Consider the following 15,953-nt stretch of genomic DNA (forward strand, 5'->3'; position numbering starts at 1 on the left):
CACACACTTAACATTGACGACACCGGACACTAAACTCAAAAAGAACTGAACAAATATACAGGTGTTAATGATGGTGACTGATGAGTGCACAGCTGAACGTAATTAGTGTCCGTGACAACAAATTAGTGACGAAGGCAGGTGACAAAACATAACGAGTCCATGTGGTATGAGAGTGTGACAATGGCATCTCACAAATTAAATAATGAATCTCTATCATACTCTTTCTCTCTTTATATCTTTGCTGACCAAGCTCATAAATCTCTAGCTAACGTGGCTGCTAGGTGGGCGAAAGCAGGAGCAGAGGGGTTGCCATGACAACTAACTCTGATTCATTACTGTATTACAGAACTAAGGGGCCGTGGAAGAGAATGAGTGAACAAGGTACAGGGAGAGGAAGAGAGATAGAGAGGAAAGGAGTAATCCTTGGCGGTACTCCGATTTGTGGATCCCACTGGCCTACGTCCCAAAAAACGCTCAGGACATCAAATGTGCTATAGAGCTGTAAAAAAAAAAAAAAAAAAAAAAAACAAACAAACGTGTGAGTGTATGAGCTGATGTACATCAGTATGTTTTTCTGTGTGTAGGCTACATCATGCCCCATTTCTTGTTTTACTAAATGCCTCTGCTTTATAAACCTTATCATATGTATGTAAATGTATGAATGTGCATGTATACAGATGCATTTTACTGTAACTGTGTGTATGGACACACCCTCATATGAATGTCTATACATACACAGCTAATTATCTCTGATTGCAGATTTTATTAATAGGACGCAACACTTGTGCAGCATCTTTACCAGCATGGGACCACAAATGTTCCCTAGATAGCTCAAAAGGCAGCAGTTACAAATAGAGGAAATGTTTACAACTGTACTCAATAATCTTGGTACAAAATCACCACAAGAACAAACTAAAAAATAAATAAAAAATAAATCAAATTAAGTTTATATTGTGCTTCCAATCGTCCAATAAACATAAAAACAATAATTATTATTGTCAAATTAAGTCAAATGATTGTATAATTAAGTCAAAATAACAAACAAACAAACAAAACAATAATATAATATAAAACAAATATAATTTGAGTCCCACAATAGCCCCACAATGTCAAAAAAAAGTTGCATTTAATACATGGTAATATCAAATAAACAACACATAGGGCCCTATTTTAACGATCTGAAACGCAAGTGTCAAACGAGAAATGCAAGTAACTTTGTGGGTGGATCTCGGGCACTGTTGCTATTATACCGGCGGGATAAATGACTCTTGCGCCTGATGCAAATCTAAAATGGGTCTCACAAATCTCACATTCCCTTTAAGAGCAGGCGCGCTTGTTCCATGGCGGATTGTTATTATAATGGCGGATTTGCCAGACGCACGCAACTTACATGATGGTAAAGGTGATTTCGCAGTTTTCAGAATTTTGTTTCCTGGTTCTTAACGGACAACCCACTTTGTCAGGTGTGCCGATGTGTCTTGCCACTATTGATCAAACAGGTTTGATCAGTCATTACTACAATTAGCCTGAATAATTTGGGTAAATGTGTAAGCTAGATTTATGCCTTTTTTTTCTCACATCTTCATGGACTCGTGTAGTAATATTTTTCCTTGTAATTATGTATGGTTTGCAAAAATGGGAACTGCTGCGTCTGTGTAGATGAGAGAAGCAAAGTGTATGCGCGTTGTGCATTATGGCCAAGCATGCGCCCTTAAAATAGCATCTGAATAACGCGCCACTGACGTTAGACAAGGTTTTTCCTGGTCAGTGGCGGAATTGTTTTCTGAAACTGCAAAATAGCACCAGGGAACGTTTTCGCCGGAACACGCATCCACTTTTCGCTGAACCGCTCCTGGGAGCGCAAGTTAATTCCTTAATTTACAGACGTGCGTCCGTGGAGGGAAAAGGCCGCTGTGCGTCGGGTGCAAAAAAGGAATGATACATAGGTCGGTGTACAAAGTCAATTGCACTGGGTGCAAGATCACACCTCACTCAGTTTTTTGGAGGGCAGTCGCAGACGAATATCGCGAGTGGATAGCCAAACCTTGTCTCCTGGAACGTAGACTGGACCCGAAATCCTCCTCCGGTCAGCGACTGTTTTGGACCTGCGAACTGCCCTCTGCAGATGATGGTGAGCTTCGTCCCAAACTCTCTCGCTCTCCCGGAACCAGTAATCCACTGCGGGGACCTCAGATGGTTCACCATCCCAGGGAAATAGAGGAGGTTGGAATCCGAGAACACACTGGAATGGTGTGAGGCCTGTCGTGGGTTGCCGCAGTGAATTTTGGGCATACTCAGCCCAGCCCAGAAACTGGTTCCAGGAGTTCTGGTGGCCGTTGCAGAAGGTCCTGAGGAACCGCCCCACTTCCTGGATCTTCCTCTCCGTCTGGCCGTTGGTCTGAGGGTGGTAGCCAGAGGAGAGGCTGACTGTCACACCTAGGAGCTTGAAAAACGATTTCCATACTCTGGAAATGAACTGGGGTCCCCTATCTGACACAATGTCTTCTGGGATCCCATAATATCGAAAGACAAGATTGAAGAGAAGTTCGGCGGTTTCCAGGGCAGTGGGAAGACCTCTTAATGGTAATAGTCTGCAGAACTTAGAGAATCGATCTACGATGACGAAGATGCAGGTGTTTCCATCCGATGACGGTAGATCGGTCATGAAGTCAACTCCTAGGTGTGACCAGGGGCGGTTAGGAATTGGCAAGCGATGGAGCTTTCCTGCAGGAAGATGTCTGGGACTTTTGGACATGGCACACTCCTTACAGCCTTGAACATACCTTTTCACATCCCTTGCCATACCGGGCCACCAGAAGCACTCGGATAGCAGCGAGAGAGTGTTGTTGGCCCCGGGATGTCCAGTGCCCAGAGATGTATGAATGGTGTGAATGAGATCTACCCGTTGTGTCCTAGGGATGAACTGTCGATCAGGTGGACAGCCCGGCGGGGAGCGAGGATCAGGAGTGGCGACGGCTGAAGGAGCAGACCATTCAATGGGACTAATGACGATATCTTCGGGTAGAATGTTGGTGGATAACTCGGGAGTCTCTGGAGAGTCATGTAGTCTGGACAAAGCATCGGCACGAACATTCTTAGGTCCAGGACGGTAGGTAATGGTGAAGTGGAATCTCGAGAAGAATAATGACCATCTGGCCTGACGGGGACAAAGACGTTTTGCATCACGGAGGTACTGGAGATTTTTATGGTCTGTGATGACTTGGAATGGGTGGATGGCACCCTCCAGCCAATGTCGCCAATCCTCAAGGGCGAGCTTGATGGCCAGGAGTTCACGGTTGCCAATGTCGTAATTCCTCTCCGCCAGGCTGAGCTTCCGAGAGAAGTAGGCACATGGATTAAATAATTCCGGTGTCCCATGAAGTTGAGAAAGGACGGCTCCAACTCCGGAGGTTGAGGCGTCCACCTCCACGACGAAAGGAAGCTCAGGATCTGGGTGCGTCAGGAGAGGTGCTTGTGTGAAGGCAGATTTGAGGGATTGGAAGGCTGCGGCCGCTTCAGGAGTCCAGAGGAGACTTTTGGGTTTACCTTTGAGCAAGTTGGTGAGTGGAGTGGTGATGATGCTGTAACCTCGTATGAAACGTCTGTAAAAGTTGGCAAAACCAAGGAATCTCTGGAGTTCTTTGATTGTGGTGGGTTCTGGCCAGGTGGTTACAGCTGTGACCTTCCTCTCATCCATGCGGACCCCCTGACGGTCAATGAGGTATCCTAGGAACTGAACTGATGGGAGATGAAAAGAACATTTCTCGGCCTTCAGGAAGAGATGATGAGCTCTGAGTGTGTGAAGGACCTCCGCAACATGGTGGCGATGTTCGACTTCACTCCGGGAGTAGATGAGGATGTCATCTATATAGACGACCACGAAGCGATGCAGGAACTCCCGGAGGACCTCATGAATTAAGTTTTGAAACACGGAAGGGGCGTTGACCAGACCATAGGGCATAACCAGATATTCATAGTGGCCAGTAGGGGTCACAAAAGCGGTCTTCCATTCATCCCCTTCTCGTATTCTCACCAGGTTGTAAGCGCTGCGGAGGTCCAACTTCGTGAAGATGTTCGCTGAACGGAGTTGTTCGAGGGCCGCAGGGACGAGAGGAAGGGGATATTTGAATTTGACAGTACCTTGGTTTAGGGTCCGGTAATCAATGCATGGCCGCAGCCCTCCATCCTTCTTGGCCACAAAGAAGAAGCTGGATGCTGCGGGAGATGTAGAATGCCGAATGTACCCTTGGTCGAGAGCTTCTTGAATGTACTCCTCCATGGCCTTGGTCTCAGGAAGTGACAACGGGTATATCTTACCTCTGGGCAAAGGAGCATCATGAATCAGGTCTATGGCGCAGTCCCATGGCCGATGAGGTGGTAGCTGGGAAGCTCTCTTGGGGCAGAAGATGTCTTGGAAAGATGAGTAGATATCAGGAATCCTCGTGGACTGTTTCTCGAGTGGACTTTCGACTGATGTGACATAGACTGGAACAGGATTCAGAACGTGGAAGAACTGGAAAACATCTTGGTGAGCAGTCCTTGCCCCACTTCATCACTTCCCCGGAGCCCCAAGAGATGATGGGATCATGCTTCACCAGCCACGGCCGCCCCAGTATAATATCCGCATTGGCCCCCTCCAGAACCAGCAGCTGGATATCCTCTTGGTGTAGTGCTCCGACTTGAAGTGTAATGGGTTCACATTTCCGGTGAATACGTGGACGTGCAGTGATGAACTTGGTTATGGGTTGGATCTGGTAAACATTGGACGAGGCTTCGGTACGGAGCTGGAGCTGGCGACAGAGGGTCCCCGAGATGAAATTTCCTGCTGACCCGGAGTCGATGAGAGCGGAAACTGAAACAGAGGATGTTTGGGTGGTTAACTGGACACAAGAGGTGGATGCATTTTTTCTTCATCAATATGGAATACACTCACCGATGTTCGTATGGGACGGGTTGGACAGTTCAACCGAACATGCCCACTGGCTCCACAATACAAGCAGAGACCACAGGTCAGCCTCCTCTGTCGCTCAGCAGTGGTAAGTTTACCAGACTCTATTATCATGGGCTCTGGTTCTGGAGGACTGGCGGTTTCAGATGGACGAAGCAGTGCAGTAGAGTTAGAATGTGACTGATAAGACTGTATACGGTCTGAGCACCTGATGGATTGTAGAATGAACTTTTCGAGCCCCATATTATCATCCAAGGCGGCCAGCTGTAGACGGAGTTGAGGTGTGAGACCAAGCCGGTAGGTGGTCAGTAAAGACCGCTCGTTCCATCCACTGGCTGCCGCTAGAGTGCGAAAGCGAAGGGCATATTCATGAGTAGACATCTTTCCTTGAGACAAATGATAGAGTTGCTCACCGGCAGATATCTCTCCATCTGTTCGGTCGAATACTTCTTTGAAGTGGGAAACAAAGGCTTGAATAGAACTAATGGCGGGACCAGCTTGCTTCCAAATCGTTTCAGCCCATTGGAGAGCTGGACCGGTGAGAAGAGATGTAATGAATGCCATTTTAGACTGGTCAGTGGGATATAAGGTGGGCTGCATGGTGAATATGAGAGAGCATTGAAGCAAAAATCCGTTGCACTCCTCCGCCCCGCCAGAGTAGGGCGCTGGTCGGGCCATGGGACTGGAAGACGCGGCGGCCGAAGAAGCGCCCGGCGGCGGTGGCGCCGGTGGTGCGGAAGTCGCGATGGCAGGAGAAGATGTTAATAATACCCTCTTCAATGAATCCACCAGCTCTTGAAAGGGATCTGGAACACTCATGCTGTCGCTGTCTTTTGGTCCGGGCTAACTGTTACGGAAGCAGACGGACAACCAGGTAAGCAGTGATGTATTGTTTATTTATAACAGCAGAGTGTGAAGATGATTAACGTGCAGTATAAGGTGAGTATCAGAGTTCAGAGGTGCAGAGTTCTTGAGTGCAATACGTGAATGAATAATCGTAGTTTCTTTTGCAGGAATGGCGGGATGAGACTTCAGAATGAATATGATCTTCGTATGAAGAGGATGACCGGCTGACAGCTCACACTCACGCACCACTGGATGGGACAGACAGGCTTACGGCTAGCACACCACTCGAGATGAGATCTGGACGGACAGGGGTAGACTGGAATCGTCGTAGAGAACTGGTAAGTAAACACAGGTAAGTTTAGTAGTGAAACTCGCAGAGAGAAGCACTATGAGTCCGCTTCGAATTAACGAGCCTGGACAATGAGAGGTACGTGAGGTGTGCTTATGAAGCAGTGGTGATTGATGGGGTGCAGGTGTGTCTTGTTAAAACTCAGGTGACTGTGATCGCTGGGTGATAGTGGTGGAAGAACCTGGCCAATCCGTGACAATTATGTGGTATGTGTGTATTTGTGTGTTTAGGAATTTTTGTTGATCTTTTTAGAAAATCTAATATATTTAATGCCTTATCTTAGAAAGATTTAAATGAAAGTGTTATATACTGTAGGACTGTTATAAGAATGATCAATCATGGTCCTTTGGGCTTTGGTGTAAACTACAGTCATTATTCTAAAGGTCAATGCTGTCTGCTCTTCACTGTAAATCATGGAGCGTCAGTAAGTAAGAGATTCATTTGAAGAATGTGGGGGACTCTATCTGGGTGGTTCTCTGTAAATGCTCAATTTTGTCCATATCAATGTCTATTTATAATAACTGGCCCTTTAAAGGTCCTTTCACATGTTTTGTATTCATGTTTACCAATGCATGGAACTGTGAGGAAATTAACTAGTGTTGCCTATGGCGGTGCATTGCATGCAGATCAACACAATGGTCATAGTTCAAATAATTTTAACTTCGACCACTTTTACCACTGACCTTCCAAAGTGCAGCCAGCGATTACAATCCCATTTGCTTGAATTTATACATACCGTATGTGATGTTGGGTTGGAAATCAAAATAAGATGGGTATACTGGGAGTATCCCGAGAGATGCGTCCTCGACTGGCCTTACAGATCTGGCCTTGCCACTTGCAGTCATGGGAGGAGTTGAGAACGGAGCCGGATACACGGATACAAAAAACAGTGTATCTTCTGTACTACCTTCGCACCAGAGACTTCTTGGGAAAATGCTCAACAACAACTCAAAATAAGAAAGGTAAAGTTAGGACTAATAATGTTTATGGTTACAGTCTCGTTCTTTTGGTACCGTTATTGGAAAGGTAAACTAGCTAGCAACAGGCTTGTTTGAGATCGGGAGGGAAAGATTATCGTGCCAGTGCACACATCATTAGAGAATGATAATGTGTACACATTGTTGTTTTGACTGAAGATTACAAGGGCACATTCATTTAAAAAAGCAGAGCAAAGGTGTTTAGAATATAATATGAAGGCAGATTAGTGCCATCTGGTGAATAGAAATAAAGAAAATCCTATGTAAGACCACTGGATGCCTGTGTGGCCAATATATAAATATTTTATTTATATATGTTCTGTCAAAATACTCGATTCTGATGGGCTGGAATTTGTCGTCTTTGTCTCCACATCGTGGAGTAAAATCATGTAATATGTGATTATTTTGTTGTATATTGCGTTTGAGCTGGGATATGACATTTCATATGAAAATGTGTAAAATTGCTAATTACTGAGACATCAAGACAGAACAATGACTACTGGAAATAGTTACTTTTATGGATGTTCACTCTTTCAACTAACAGTACAAGTTATTATACATATACTATTCTTGGTAACACTTTATAATAATGGCATGCTATTAATTATTAGTTAAGCATAGTAAACAGTTAATTCATAATTTATAAAGCATTCATTTAATATAGACATTAATAAGCAGTTTATAAATACAGCTATAAATGCTTTAATCTTGATTTGTAAGCATATTTATAATGTGTTTAATAATTGTATTTTCATACTTTATTAATTGTCAATTTATCATTTCTAAATTAAGTATAGCATTATTTACAAACCAGTTATTTAGGAGTTGTCAGTGGTTCATAAGATCACTTAGAAAGTGTAAGTAAATTATTAATAAACTATTGAAATGTACATTTATACATCTACTTATTTAGACATACAGTATAGTAATAGTTATTAACATATATTTCTACTGTAATTCAGGGTTAATTCGAGTAAGCATTTAGTAGTGGTCAGTTAACTATTTTGTGAGCTCATCTAAAGTGAGGACTATTCATGCCTCTTAAAGCTTTACAAAGGAGATTTAAAGGCTCAGTTCTCTTCTAAACAGAAAAAGGAAACAAACACAACAGTGATACAGAACATATGAATATTTAAGATGTATGAATGCACATTTAAACAGTTTATTAATAATTTACTTACACTTTTTAAGTGATCTTATGAACCACTGACAACATTAACTGGTTTGTAAATAATGCAATACTTCATTTAGAAATGATAAATTAATAATGAATAAAGTATGAAAATACAATTATTAAACACATTATAAATATGCTTGCAAATCAAGTTTAAAGCATTTATAGCTGTATTTGTAAACTGCTTATTAATGTCTATTAAATGAATGCTTTATAAATGATGAATTAACTGTTTACTATAGCTAATGATTAATAGAGTGCAGTTATTATAAAGTGTTACCTAATTTGTTACCTTCCAAGTTTAAAGTAAAAAATATATATATATATATATATATATTCCATGGTCTGTCTAAATACTAAATTCTGATTGGCTGGAAGGTGTGCAATAAAACCGCTTAATGCATAGATAGTTCCAAGGTTAATCACCATTCTAATTGTTATTATTAATTATTAATCACCATATTAATGTGCTGCTTTTATTGAAGCACATGCACGTCACTTGCACACGGACATCAAGCACCATCAGAACCGCCACCCCCATACGACCTAGTTGATACCACTCAACATCAGTAAGTTGTAACAAGGGGAAGGCTTTGCTTCCAATTCAGTTAAACTCCTCTGTGTTTGCACAGACAATACAAATGGTGCAAACAAAGGATATCCAAATGATAAAATCTGGCGAAGATATTTGTCGATGACCAGCCAGCTGCCAGACAAATGTCTTCAAATAGACTTTCCGCTGGCTCATCCCCAAGAGGATGCCATGCCTCTAATGAGCTCACAGCCCGCTCAGGCATTCCCTGCCCTGTGACGTATAAGACAGGGCTAATGTCACTGAATATTAAGGTCAAATCCCAAATAGGTATACAGTAGTAGAGCTGCAAGGGGGGTTCAGACTTCTCGCACTCCTCATAAACTTTATGACTATGTCATGTTTTGTCACTATGGACGATGGCTGCATTGACAGGTAATCTATATCTATTCTCAAAAATAAGATGGTCTGTGTATATTTAAAGCTCAGGGATGAAGGAGGAGGGAACCAGCAAACATTCAATTAAACTTAAATATCAAAATAAACAAACACAAAATGAAAGTAAAGCTGCAGCCCCTCACGGATGCCACATATAAAATAACTAAAACACAACATAAATGTCCAAGGCCTGGTCCTCCATCCTCTCTCGTCCTTCACTGTCATCACTCCTTCTTTTATCCACCTAGAGCTCTTCTGTGAGAAACTCCGTTTCATTGGCTCTCGCCCCCTGTCAAGCTTGCTATATACCCCCATCGCCCCACACAGGCCGGGGGGTTCCCTCGAGACTGTGCTCTACTCCCCCCGCCCGCTGTCACGGCGGCTGGAAAAGAAGATGGAAGGATGAGTAGAGGCAGAGACGGGAGAGGGGAGAGAGCAAAAGAAAAAAACCTCTCCAATTCCCAAAATGCACTGCCGCTCGGTCCTCAACCAGCCAGGAGAACTTCTTCGCAATGCCTGGCGGTGGCACTGGATACCACAGGTGGACGGCCCTCTTCTCCAGCCGGCCCTCTCCTCCAGCAACGCCTCGTAACAAAACACAACAATACACCATGCCTTGTTCTCTCTCATCCTTCACTGTCATCGTTCCTCCTTTTATCCTCCCAGAGCTCCTCCGTGAGAAACTCTAGGCTGGTATGGACTCCGGCCTCGCTCCATTCCCATGGATCTCGGCCCGGCCCTGCTTGCCACATGAACGAAGCCGTTTTAATAACAGACAAATAACAAATAATTTATTGAGAGCGTTCAGGGATGTGTAGATTGTTGTGACACGTACAGTAACTTCAAATTATTTAATGGAAATCTATAGGTTTTTTAAAGGGGAGGTGCATATCCTTAGCCTTACCCTGGAGTTGGGCCATATCCTAGCCTTACCCCGGAGTTGGTCCACCCTCAGCCTATGGTAATATGCATAAATGTTCCACAGTTGGCAAATGTTTCAACTATTTAAAGAGATAAACACTGTTCTGTGGTGTCATTGTTTAAACACTAATATTATGTAATAAGTACCTCACAAATACATTAGAACCTTGTTTCACAAACAAGGCTTAGTTTAAGCCAGGATAAGGCCTTAGTTCAATTAGGACATTTAGGTAGCATTTATACACATGCCTTTAGTTTAGAGAAAAACATTACTGGTGTGCATCTTGAGACAAAACAATGGCGCTGACATATTTTAAGATACTGTATGTCAGTGCAAGTTGCTTTCAGTTAAAAAAGCTCAAACATTAAGCCTTCTCTGTGAAACTGGCCATATGAATACAAATAAATAAAGATGATAAATTACCACGCTGTCACACACTGGAGTATTTACTTGGTACTTAAATGTTTGTTTTCGTTTGATTCAGGATCAGACTCATGGCTTAAACATGAATGAATGAATTTCACTGGTTGCCATATTTCAACATTGGAAGTTTTCAAAACAATTCCAACCCAATTTTGAGTCAAATATGGACAAACCCAGCCGTTGGGTTACATTTTTTAATTACATTTTTAACCCAACGTTTGGGGTTTGTCCATATTTGACCCAAAATTGGGTTGAAACAACCCAGCATTTTTTAGAGTGCACACATGGCGGGGACATTGAAAATTATTTTAATATGCAAAACTGTTACTTAATCATAGCAGTGGCCGTTTACTTGAATGCAGCACATATGAAAACTGAGTGTTTCAAAATGAGGGTCAAAAACAGCACTTTAGGCCTACTTCTAAATTAGGATGTTTTTTGGTGTAAAAAACAAACAAACAAATTTGCTAATATTGGACGTCAGATAACATTATAACATTTTAAAAAATGCAATGTGAATGACCATTTTAAACATTTGAAATAATTATAAAAATATTCATAATAACAATAATACTCTTCAATTCATTATTTATTCATAAAGTGTAATTCTTAATTAAAAAACTTAGAATGTATTTTTCATATTATATTTACAACATGTAAAAATACATATTTCTCACTCTGGTGAAAATTTACATGCAGAGCTTAACTGTTCCTAAAGTTTTCTTAAACTAAAGTTAGTTGCACGACACGTTGTCACTAGTGTTTATTTATTTATTTAATACATAATGTAATTCATGGGGTAATTAATTAATAATTCCACAAATTAGATGTACATTTCAGACTTTTCATTGAAACCTATAGACTAATTGAGTGAAAACATTCAATTTAAATTCAGTGTTGCTACTGTATGTAAATTGCTATCTTGCTAAATTAATTTAGCATAGAATGAATGTATCTTTGAGATATTTTTTTTTAAAACTAGGATTCTGCTTTGTCTGTCACCAGCTATTCAATTATTTAATTACACTGCCAAAAGTATTTTAAATAAAATAGTTGATTTTTGGTATTTAACATTAATGACAATTTTAAATTATATAAATATTAATAGGAATGATATCAAAAGTAATTTCTATCCATTATGTAAAATTGTAGTCAGCAGAGATAAACAAAGTGTAAAATTATCGTAAGATGGCCTCTTTAAATAATTTTATCTAACAAAAATGTCCTTACTAAACATATTGGCTCATTCTGCATGCATATTGTTCTTAAGGGGGGGGGGGGGGGGGGAGGATATGGCATCCTCCCCCATCTTACCACACCTCAGACAGAAGACAACAGATAGATTTTTTTTAAATGCTCGTCAGTGTCCGTCATCTCTCATCCCCTACTTCACAGATCAGCATCACATATCATCCCTGTTTTCCCCCAGGACCATGAGGTTGTCAGGACAACCAGTGTGATTCTGATTCCAAGCAGCTAAGATAAGACTCCGCCTCAAGACAGCAGCTGCTGCAGCCATCCGCCAATCAGAGGTGAGCAAGAGGGAAAAAGATGACATCATAGACAAATTAGGGCAAGTTGCAGCAGGTCTTTGTTTGGTGTAACTGCCCGCAGATTAATCATGGGCAGGCTGGGGTGAAGAGGTGACTTGCCTTGGTGTGCACTCAAGTCAACAACTCTTCAATTGTCTATTAATTAGCCTGAAAAAGGAGGTTAAAATTTCATTGGGTATTTATTTTATTAATATTTATTGTATCTTTAGCCAGCTTGCGATTTTCTCTAAATATTTTAGAAATCTCTCAGAAGTTATTTTTGAATGTTTTACACATCGACAAAAACATACACTTTGCTACAGTGTTGTTATTAGATGAAATACCTGTTTTTTTTGATAGAATGGTACCACATACTTATTCTTAAGGTATTTGGTGCTCCAAAATACATTATAGTATAAAAACGAGGCAGACAAACATTTACTTAAAATTAAATGTTGTAATAATGTGGTAAAACCATGATGTTATTAATAGGCCTACTAATGTCAAGTCAAGTCATCTTTATTTATATAGCGCTTTTTACAATACAGATTGTATCAAAGCAGCTTCACAGTGATAACATGAAAATAATACAAAAAACTATTTCATCATCGTCCACCTTTAAGGCAGATCTATAATATTGTTGAATATTAAATGTCCCCAACTAAGCAAGCCAGAAGGTAAGGCAGGTAATATTTTTACTCTGAATGAAACTGAGTGTGGATTTATTTTTATTTTTATTTATTAATACTGATGTTTTTACTCTGAATGAATGAAACTGAGTGTGTTTGTTTTTTTAATGTGATAAATACCAATGTTTTTTTTTTTAAACTCTGAATGGATTTAAAAAAAAAAAAATTGGAATTACTGATGTTTTTACTCTGAATGAAACTGGGTGTGCATTTTTTATTTTTATTAATACTGATGTTTTTTTTTATTAATACTGATGTTAATACTGATGTTTTTACTCTGAATAAAACTGGGTGTGCATTTTTTATTATTATTATTAATACTGAAGGTTTTACTCTGAAACTAAATGTGGATTTTTTTTTTTTTTTTTTTTTTTTTTTTTAAATCCCTACCTTGCTTCCACTCGTCTGTGAAACAGCAGATCCAGTCTTTCTGGCTGCCGCCCTCCCCCTCTCTCCCTCTCTCCTAGCAGCTGCCTTTATTAACATGCAGCCCCTTAGCCAATGAGGCTGCGAGGGCTTTGTGACATCACGGGCTAGGGAACAGTAGGCAGGCAGCGAAGCAGGCAGGCTGCCGACTAAAGCCAGTGAGTCCAGGTTTGGGGGTCAGGAACCGGTCTGACCACAGAATGGAGAGCCTGTGCGTATACTAGGTTTCAGGAAAATATGCTGTGGAGAATGTACATGGAAAACAGAAGGAGGCTTCCACGGATACAGCCAGGGAATGTCAAGACATGTTTCAGGTGAGTTGCTTCTCAAGGGCTCTTTTTCTGTCTGCGATGACTCGAATACGGATGAGGGAGAGAGAGAGAGAGAGAGAGAGAAAGAGAAAGGGAGGGAGTGAAGGAGGGAGGGAGAGCTTTTGCTCGGCTCTTAGCATACGGCCTTTCTAAGGAGGAGATGAAAAGAAAGATGACGGAGGAAATAGAGAGAAGCTGTGTTAATACATTGTGTCGAGGAGATCCAGTTGTATCCTGGGGTCTGTTGCTGCTGTCAGCTGCCCCTGCCCCATTCCAATGGCAGATGCATCTTTGTTGATGCCACAAATGAACATTGTGTGTGTGTGTGTGTGTGTGTGTGTGTTTAATCATAGAATAGCGGCAAATGTGGAAACAAAAAGCACTGCTATTTTTGCCACTGAAATTCAAAGCTGCATTTGTTTCTATGTGGATGTATCAATTCCAAATGATGAATCTTGTTCCTTGTTTCATTGGTGCTACAGCTGTATAGATGCAGAAAAAGGGTGGATAGATGGTTCAGTAGACAGACTGATGTCATTGGTGGTCGTATATGACCTTTTGTTAGACTGCACACATGTCTGTATTTGGGTCTTTTATATAGAACGCTTCAGGATGATCGATTTTTTTTTTTACCTCTGCCAAGCCTGCGCAGACGCACAAGAACACACACACACACACACACACACACACACACACACACACACACACACACACACACACACACACACACACACACACACACACACATTGTGTTTTTATGTTTTTTTTTTCTATTCTATAGACATAATGGTTTGTATACTGTACAAACTGTATATTCTATCACCTTACACTAACCCTACTCCTAAACCTACAAAACTTTCTCCATTTTCATTTTTTTTTTCAGTATTCAGAAAACATCTTAGTATGATTTATAAGCGGGTTTCCTCATGGGTACCAAAAAATGTCCCCACAAGGACAACGATTTGAGATATCGCCATCTTTGTAGGAATAGTTTGTCCCCTTAATATAGGGTTTTCCAGGCCACACACTCACAGATACACATTTTAGGACTCAGTATACAGCCTATGCCCCTCTCCTTATAGATGTATTTTTAGATTTGGAGATATCAGAAAGAAAGAGCAAGGACCAATGATCTGTGTATATCTTTACTGGGTGGAGTATGGCATTGTGGGGGATTTCATTCATTAGCATATGTGTCCTGTGGGATAGGGGTGTTATGTGTGTGAGTGGTAGAGTGTGTGATCATGTGTTGGGGCTTGTACACAAAGACCTGACAGCTACACTAATTATGCGGTAATTAGGGATGCGCTGGCGTAGGAAATTTGGCCAATACTGATAACCAAAAATTAATTTTGGTTTAGGGTGAACCATATGATGGCAGATAACCTGTATGTTTTTTTGTTTTTTTTTCACACTAAAATGTAGAATTTTGTAAAACCACACATCAAAACAGTAGTATAACATATAGTGGTTAAATTTTAAAGTTAAAATTATTTTTGTAGAAATGTTAGTTACGTTTTAGGGCAATGTCAAAAAAGTGTATGATTATGCTTCAAAACATGGTATAATAGAAAACATAGGCTAGATGGTCTGCCATAAATGACTGCTGATTAAATTGTGAGGTAGTTTTATCTGCTAACATCAAACTTGATTAAATGCATATTTCTATTGACTGCTAATTAATAATTGAATATATTGTGCATCCCTAGATCTAATTTACACCACACAGCAATAGACAGTACACCTCTTCAAGGAAGAGGAAGAGCTCCAGAGAGAATGTAATGCTTTGGATTGTGTGGGGGGGTTTCCCTCTCGTAACACTTCATTTGTTTGTTGGTTCATATGTGTTTCCTGTTATATGTATTCATCTGTTGAACAACCTCAGTCTACGTTTTTTTTTTTTTTAACTGAAGTAGAAAGTATATAATGAGCAAACGAAGCCAGGTTGGTTAGCACAACCATAATAACAAGAAGCTGGGAGCACTGTGTGTATCTTTAGATGAGGTTGACGTTAACAGAACCTAAACCATCATCTCTGATTCAATTGCTGTTTATAGACATTCAATTGCTGTTTATTTGACATCCTCTTCCTAAATTGAGAATAGCATCTGCAGTTTTATTTCCAGTGGCAAATATGGATAATATTGTATCCATATTTGTTAATTGTGGTTTTATATTTCTCAGTTGTGACTATTTTTATTTTTTATATACATGATTATGCCTGAAAAAAGTCATTTATTTTCTCATAATTGCTAATTTATTTTGTTTTGAATTGCAACTTGTCAAGGTGCTGATACAAATAAACTTGAAATATAAATGCATAAATAAATGTTAAAATATTTCACTTTTTGCTGACAATTACTGGCACACATTTAAGCAGTTTTTC

At 40.6% G+C, this 15,953-nt stretch overlaps 1 protein-coding gene across 4 annotated transcripts in view; it reads left to right on the forward strand.

Moving 5' to 3' along the window:
- Positions 1–13,333: 13,333 nt before the first annotated feature.
- Positions 13,334–15,953, forward strand: part of LOC306995452 (serine/threonine-protein kinase PAK 3) — a 42,447-nt gene continuing 39,827 nt past the window's right edge. For 3 of the 4 annotated variants that reach the window (XM_079607063.1, XM_079607062.1, XM_079607065.1), the window contains exon 1: positions 13,334–13,570. The gene's annotated coding sequence lies outside the window, so the exon portion shown is untranslated. The remainder of the gene's footprint in view (positions 13,571–15,953) is intronic. The other variant, XM_079607066.1, reaches the window with a different exon arrangement.

The sequence above is a fragment of the Phoxinus phoxinus genome, assembly GCF_949152265.1.
Source record: "Phoxinus phoxinus genome assembly, chromosome: 3".
Classification (NCBI taxonomy): Eukaryota; Metazoa; Chordata; class Actinopteri; order Cypriniformes; family Leuciscidae; genus Phoxinus; species Phoxinus phoxinus.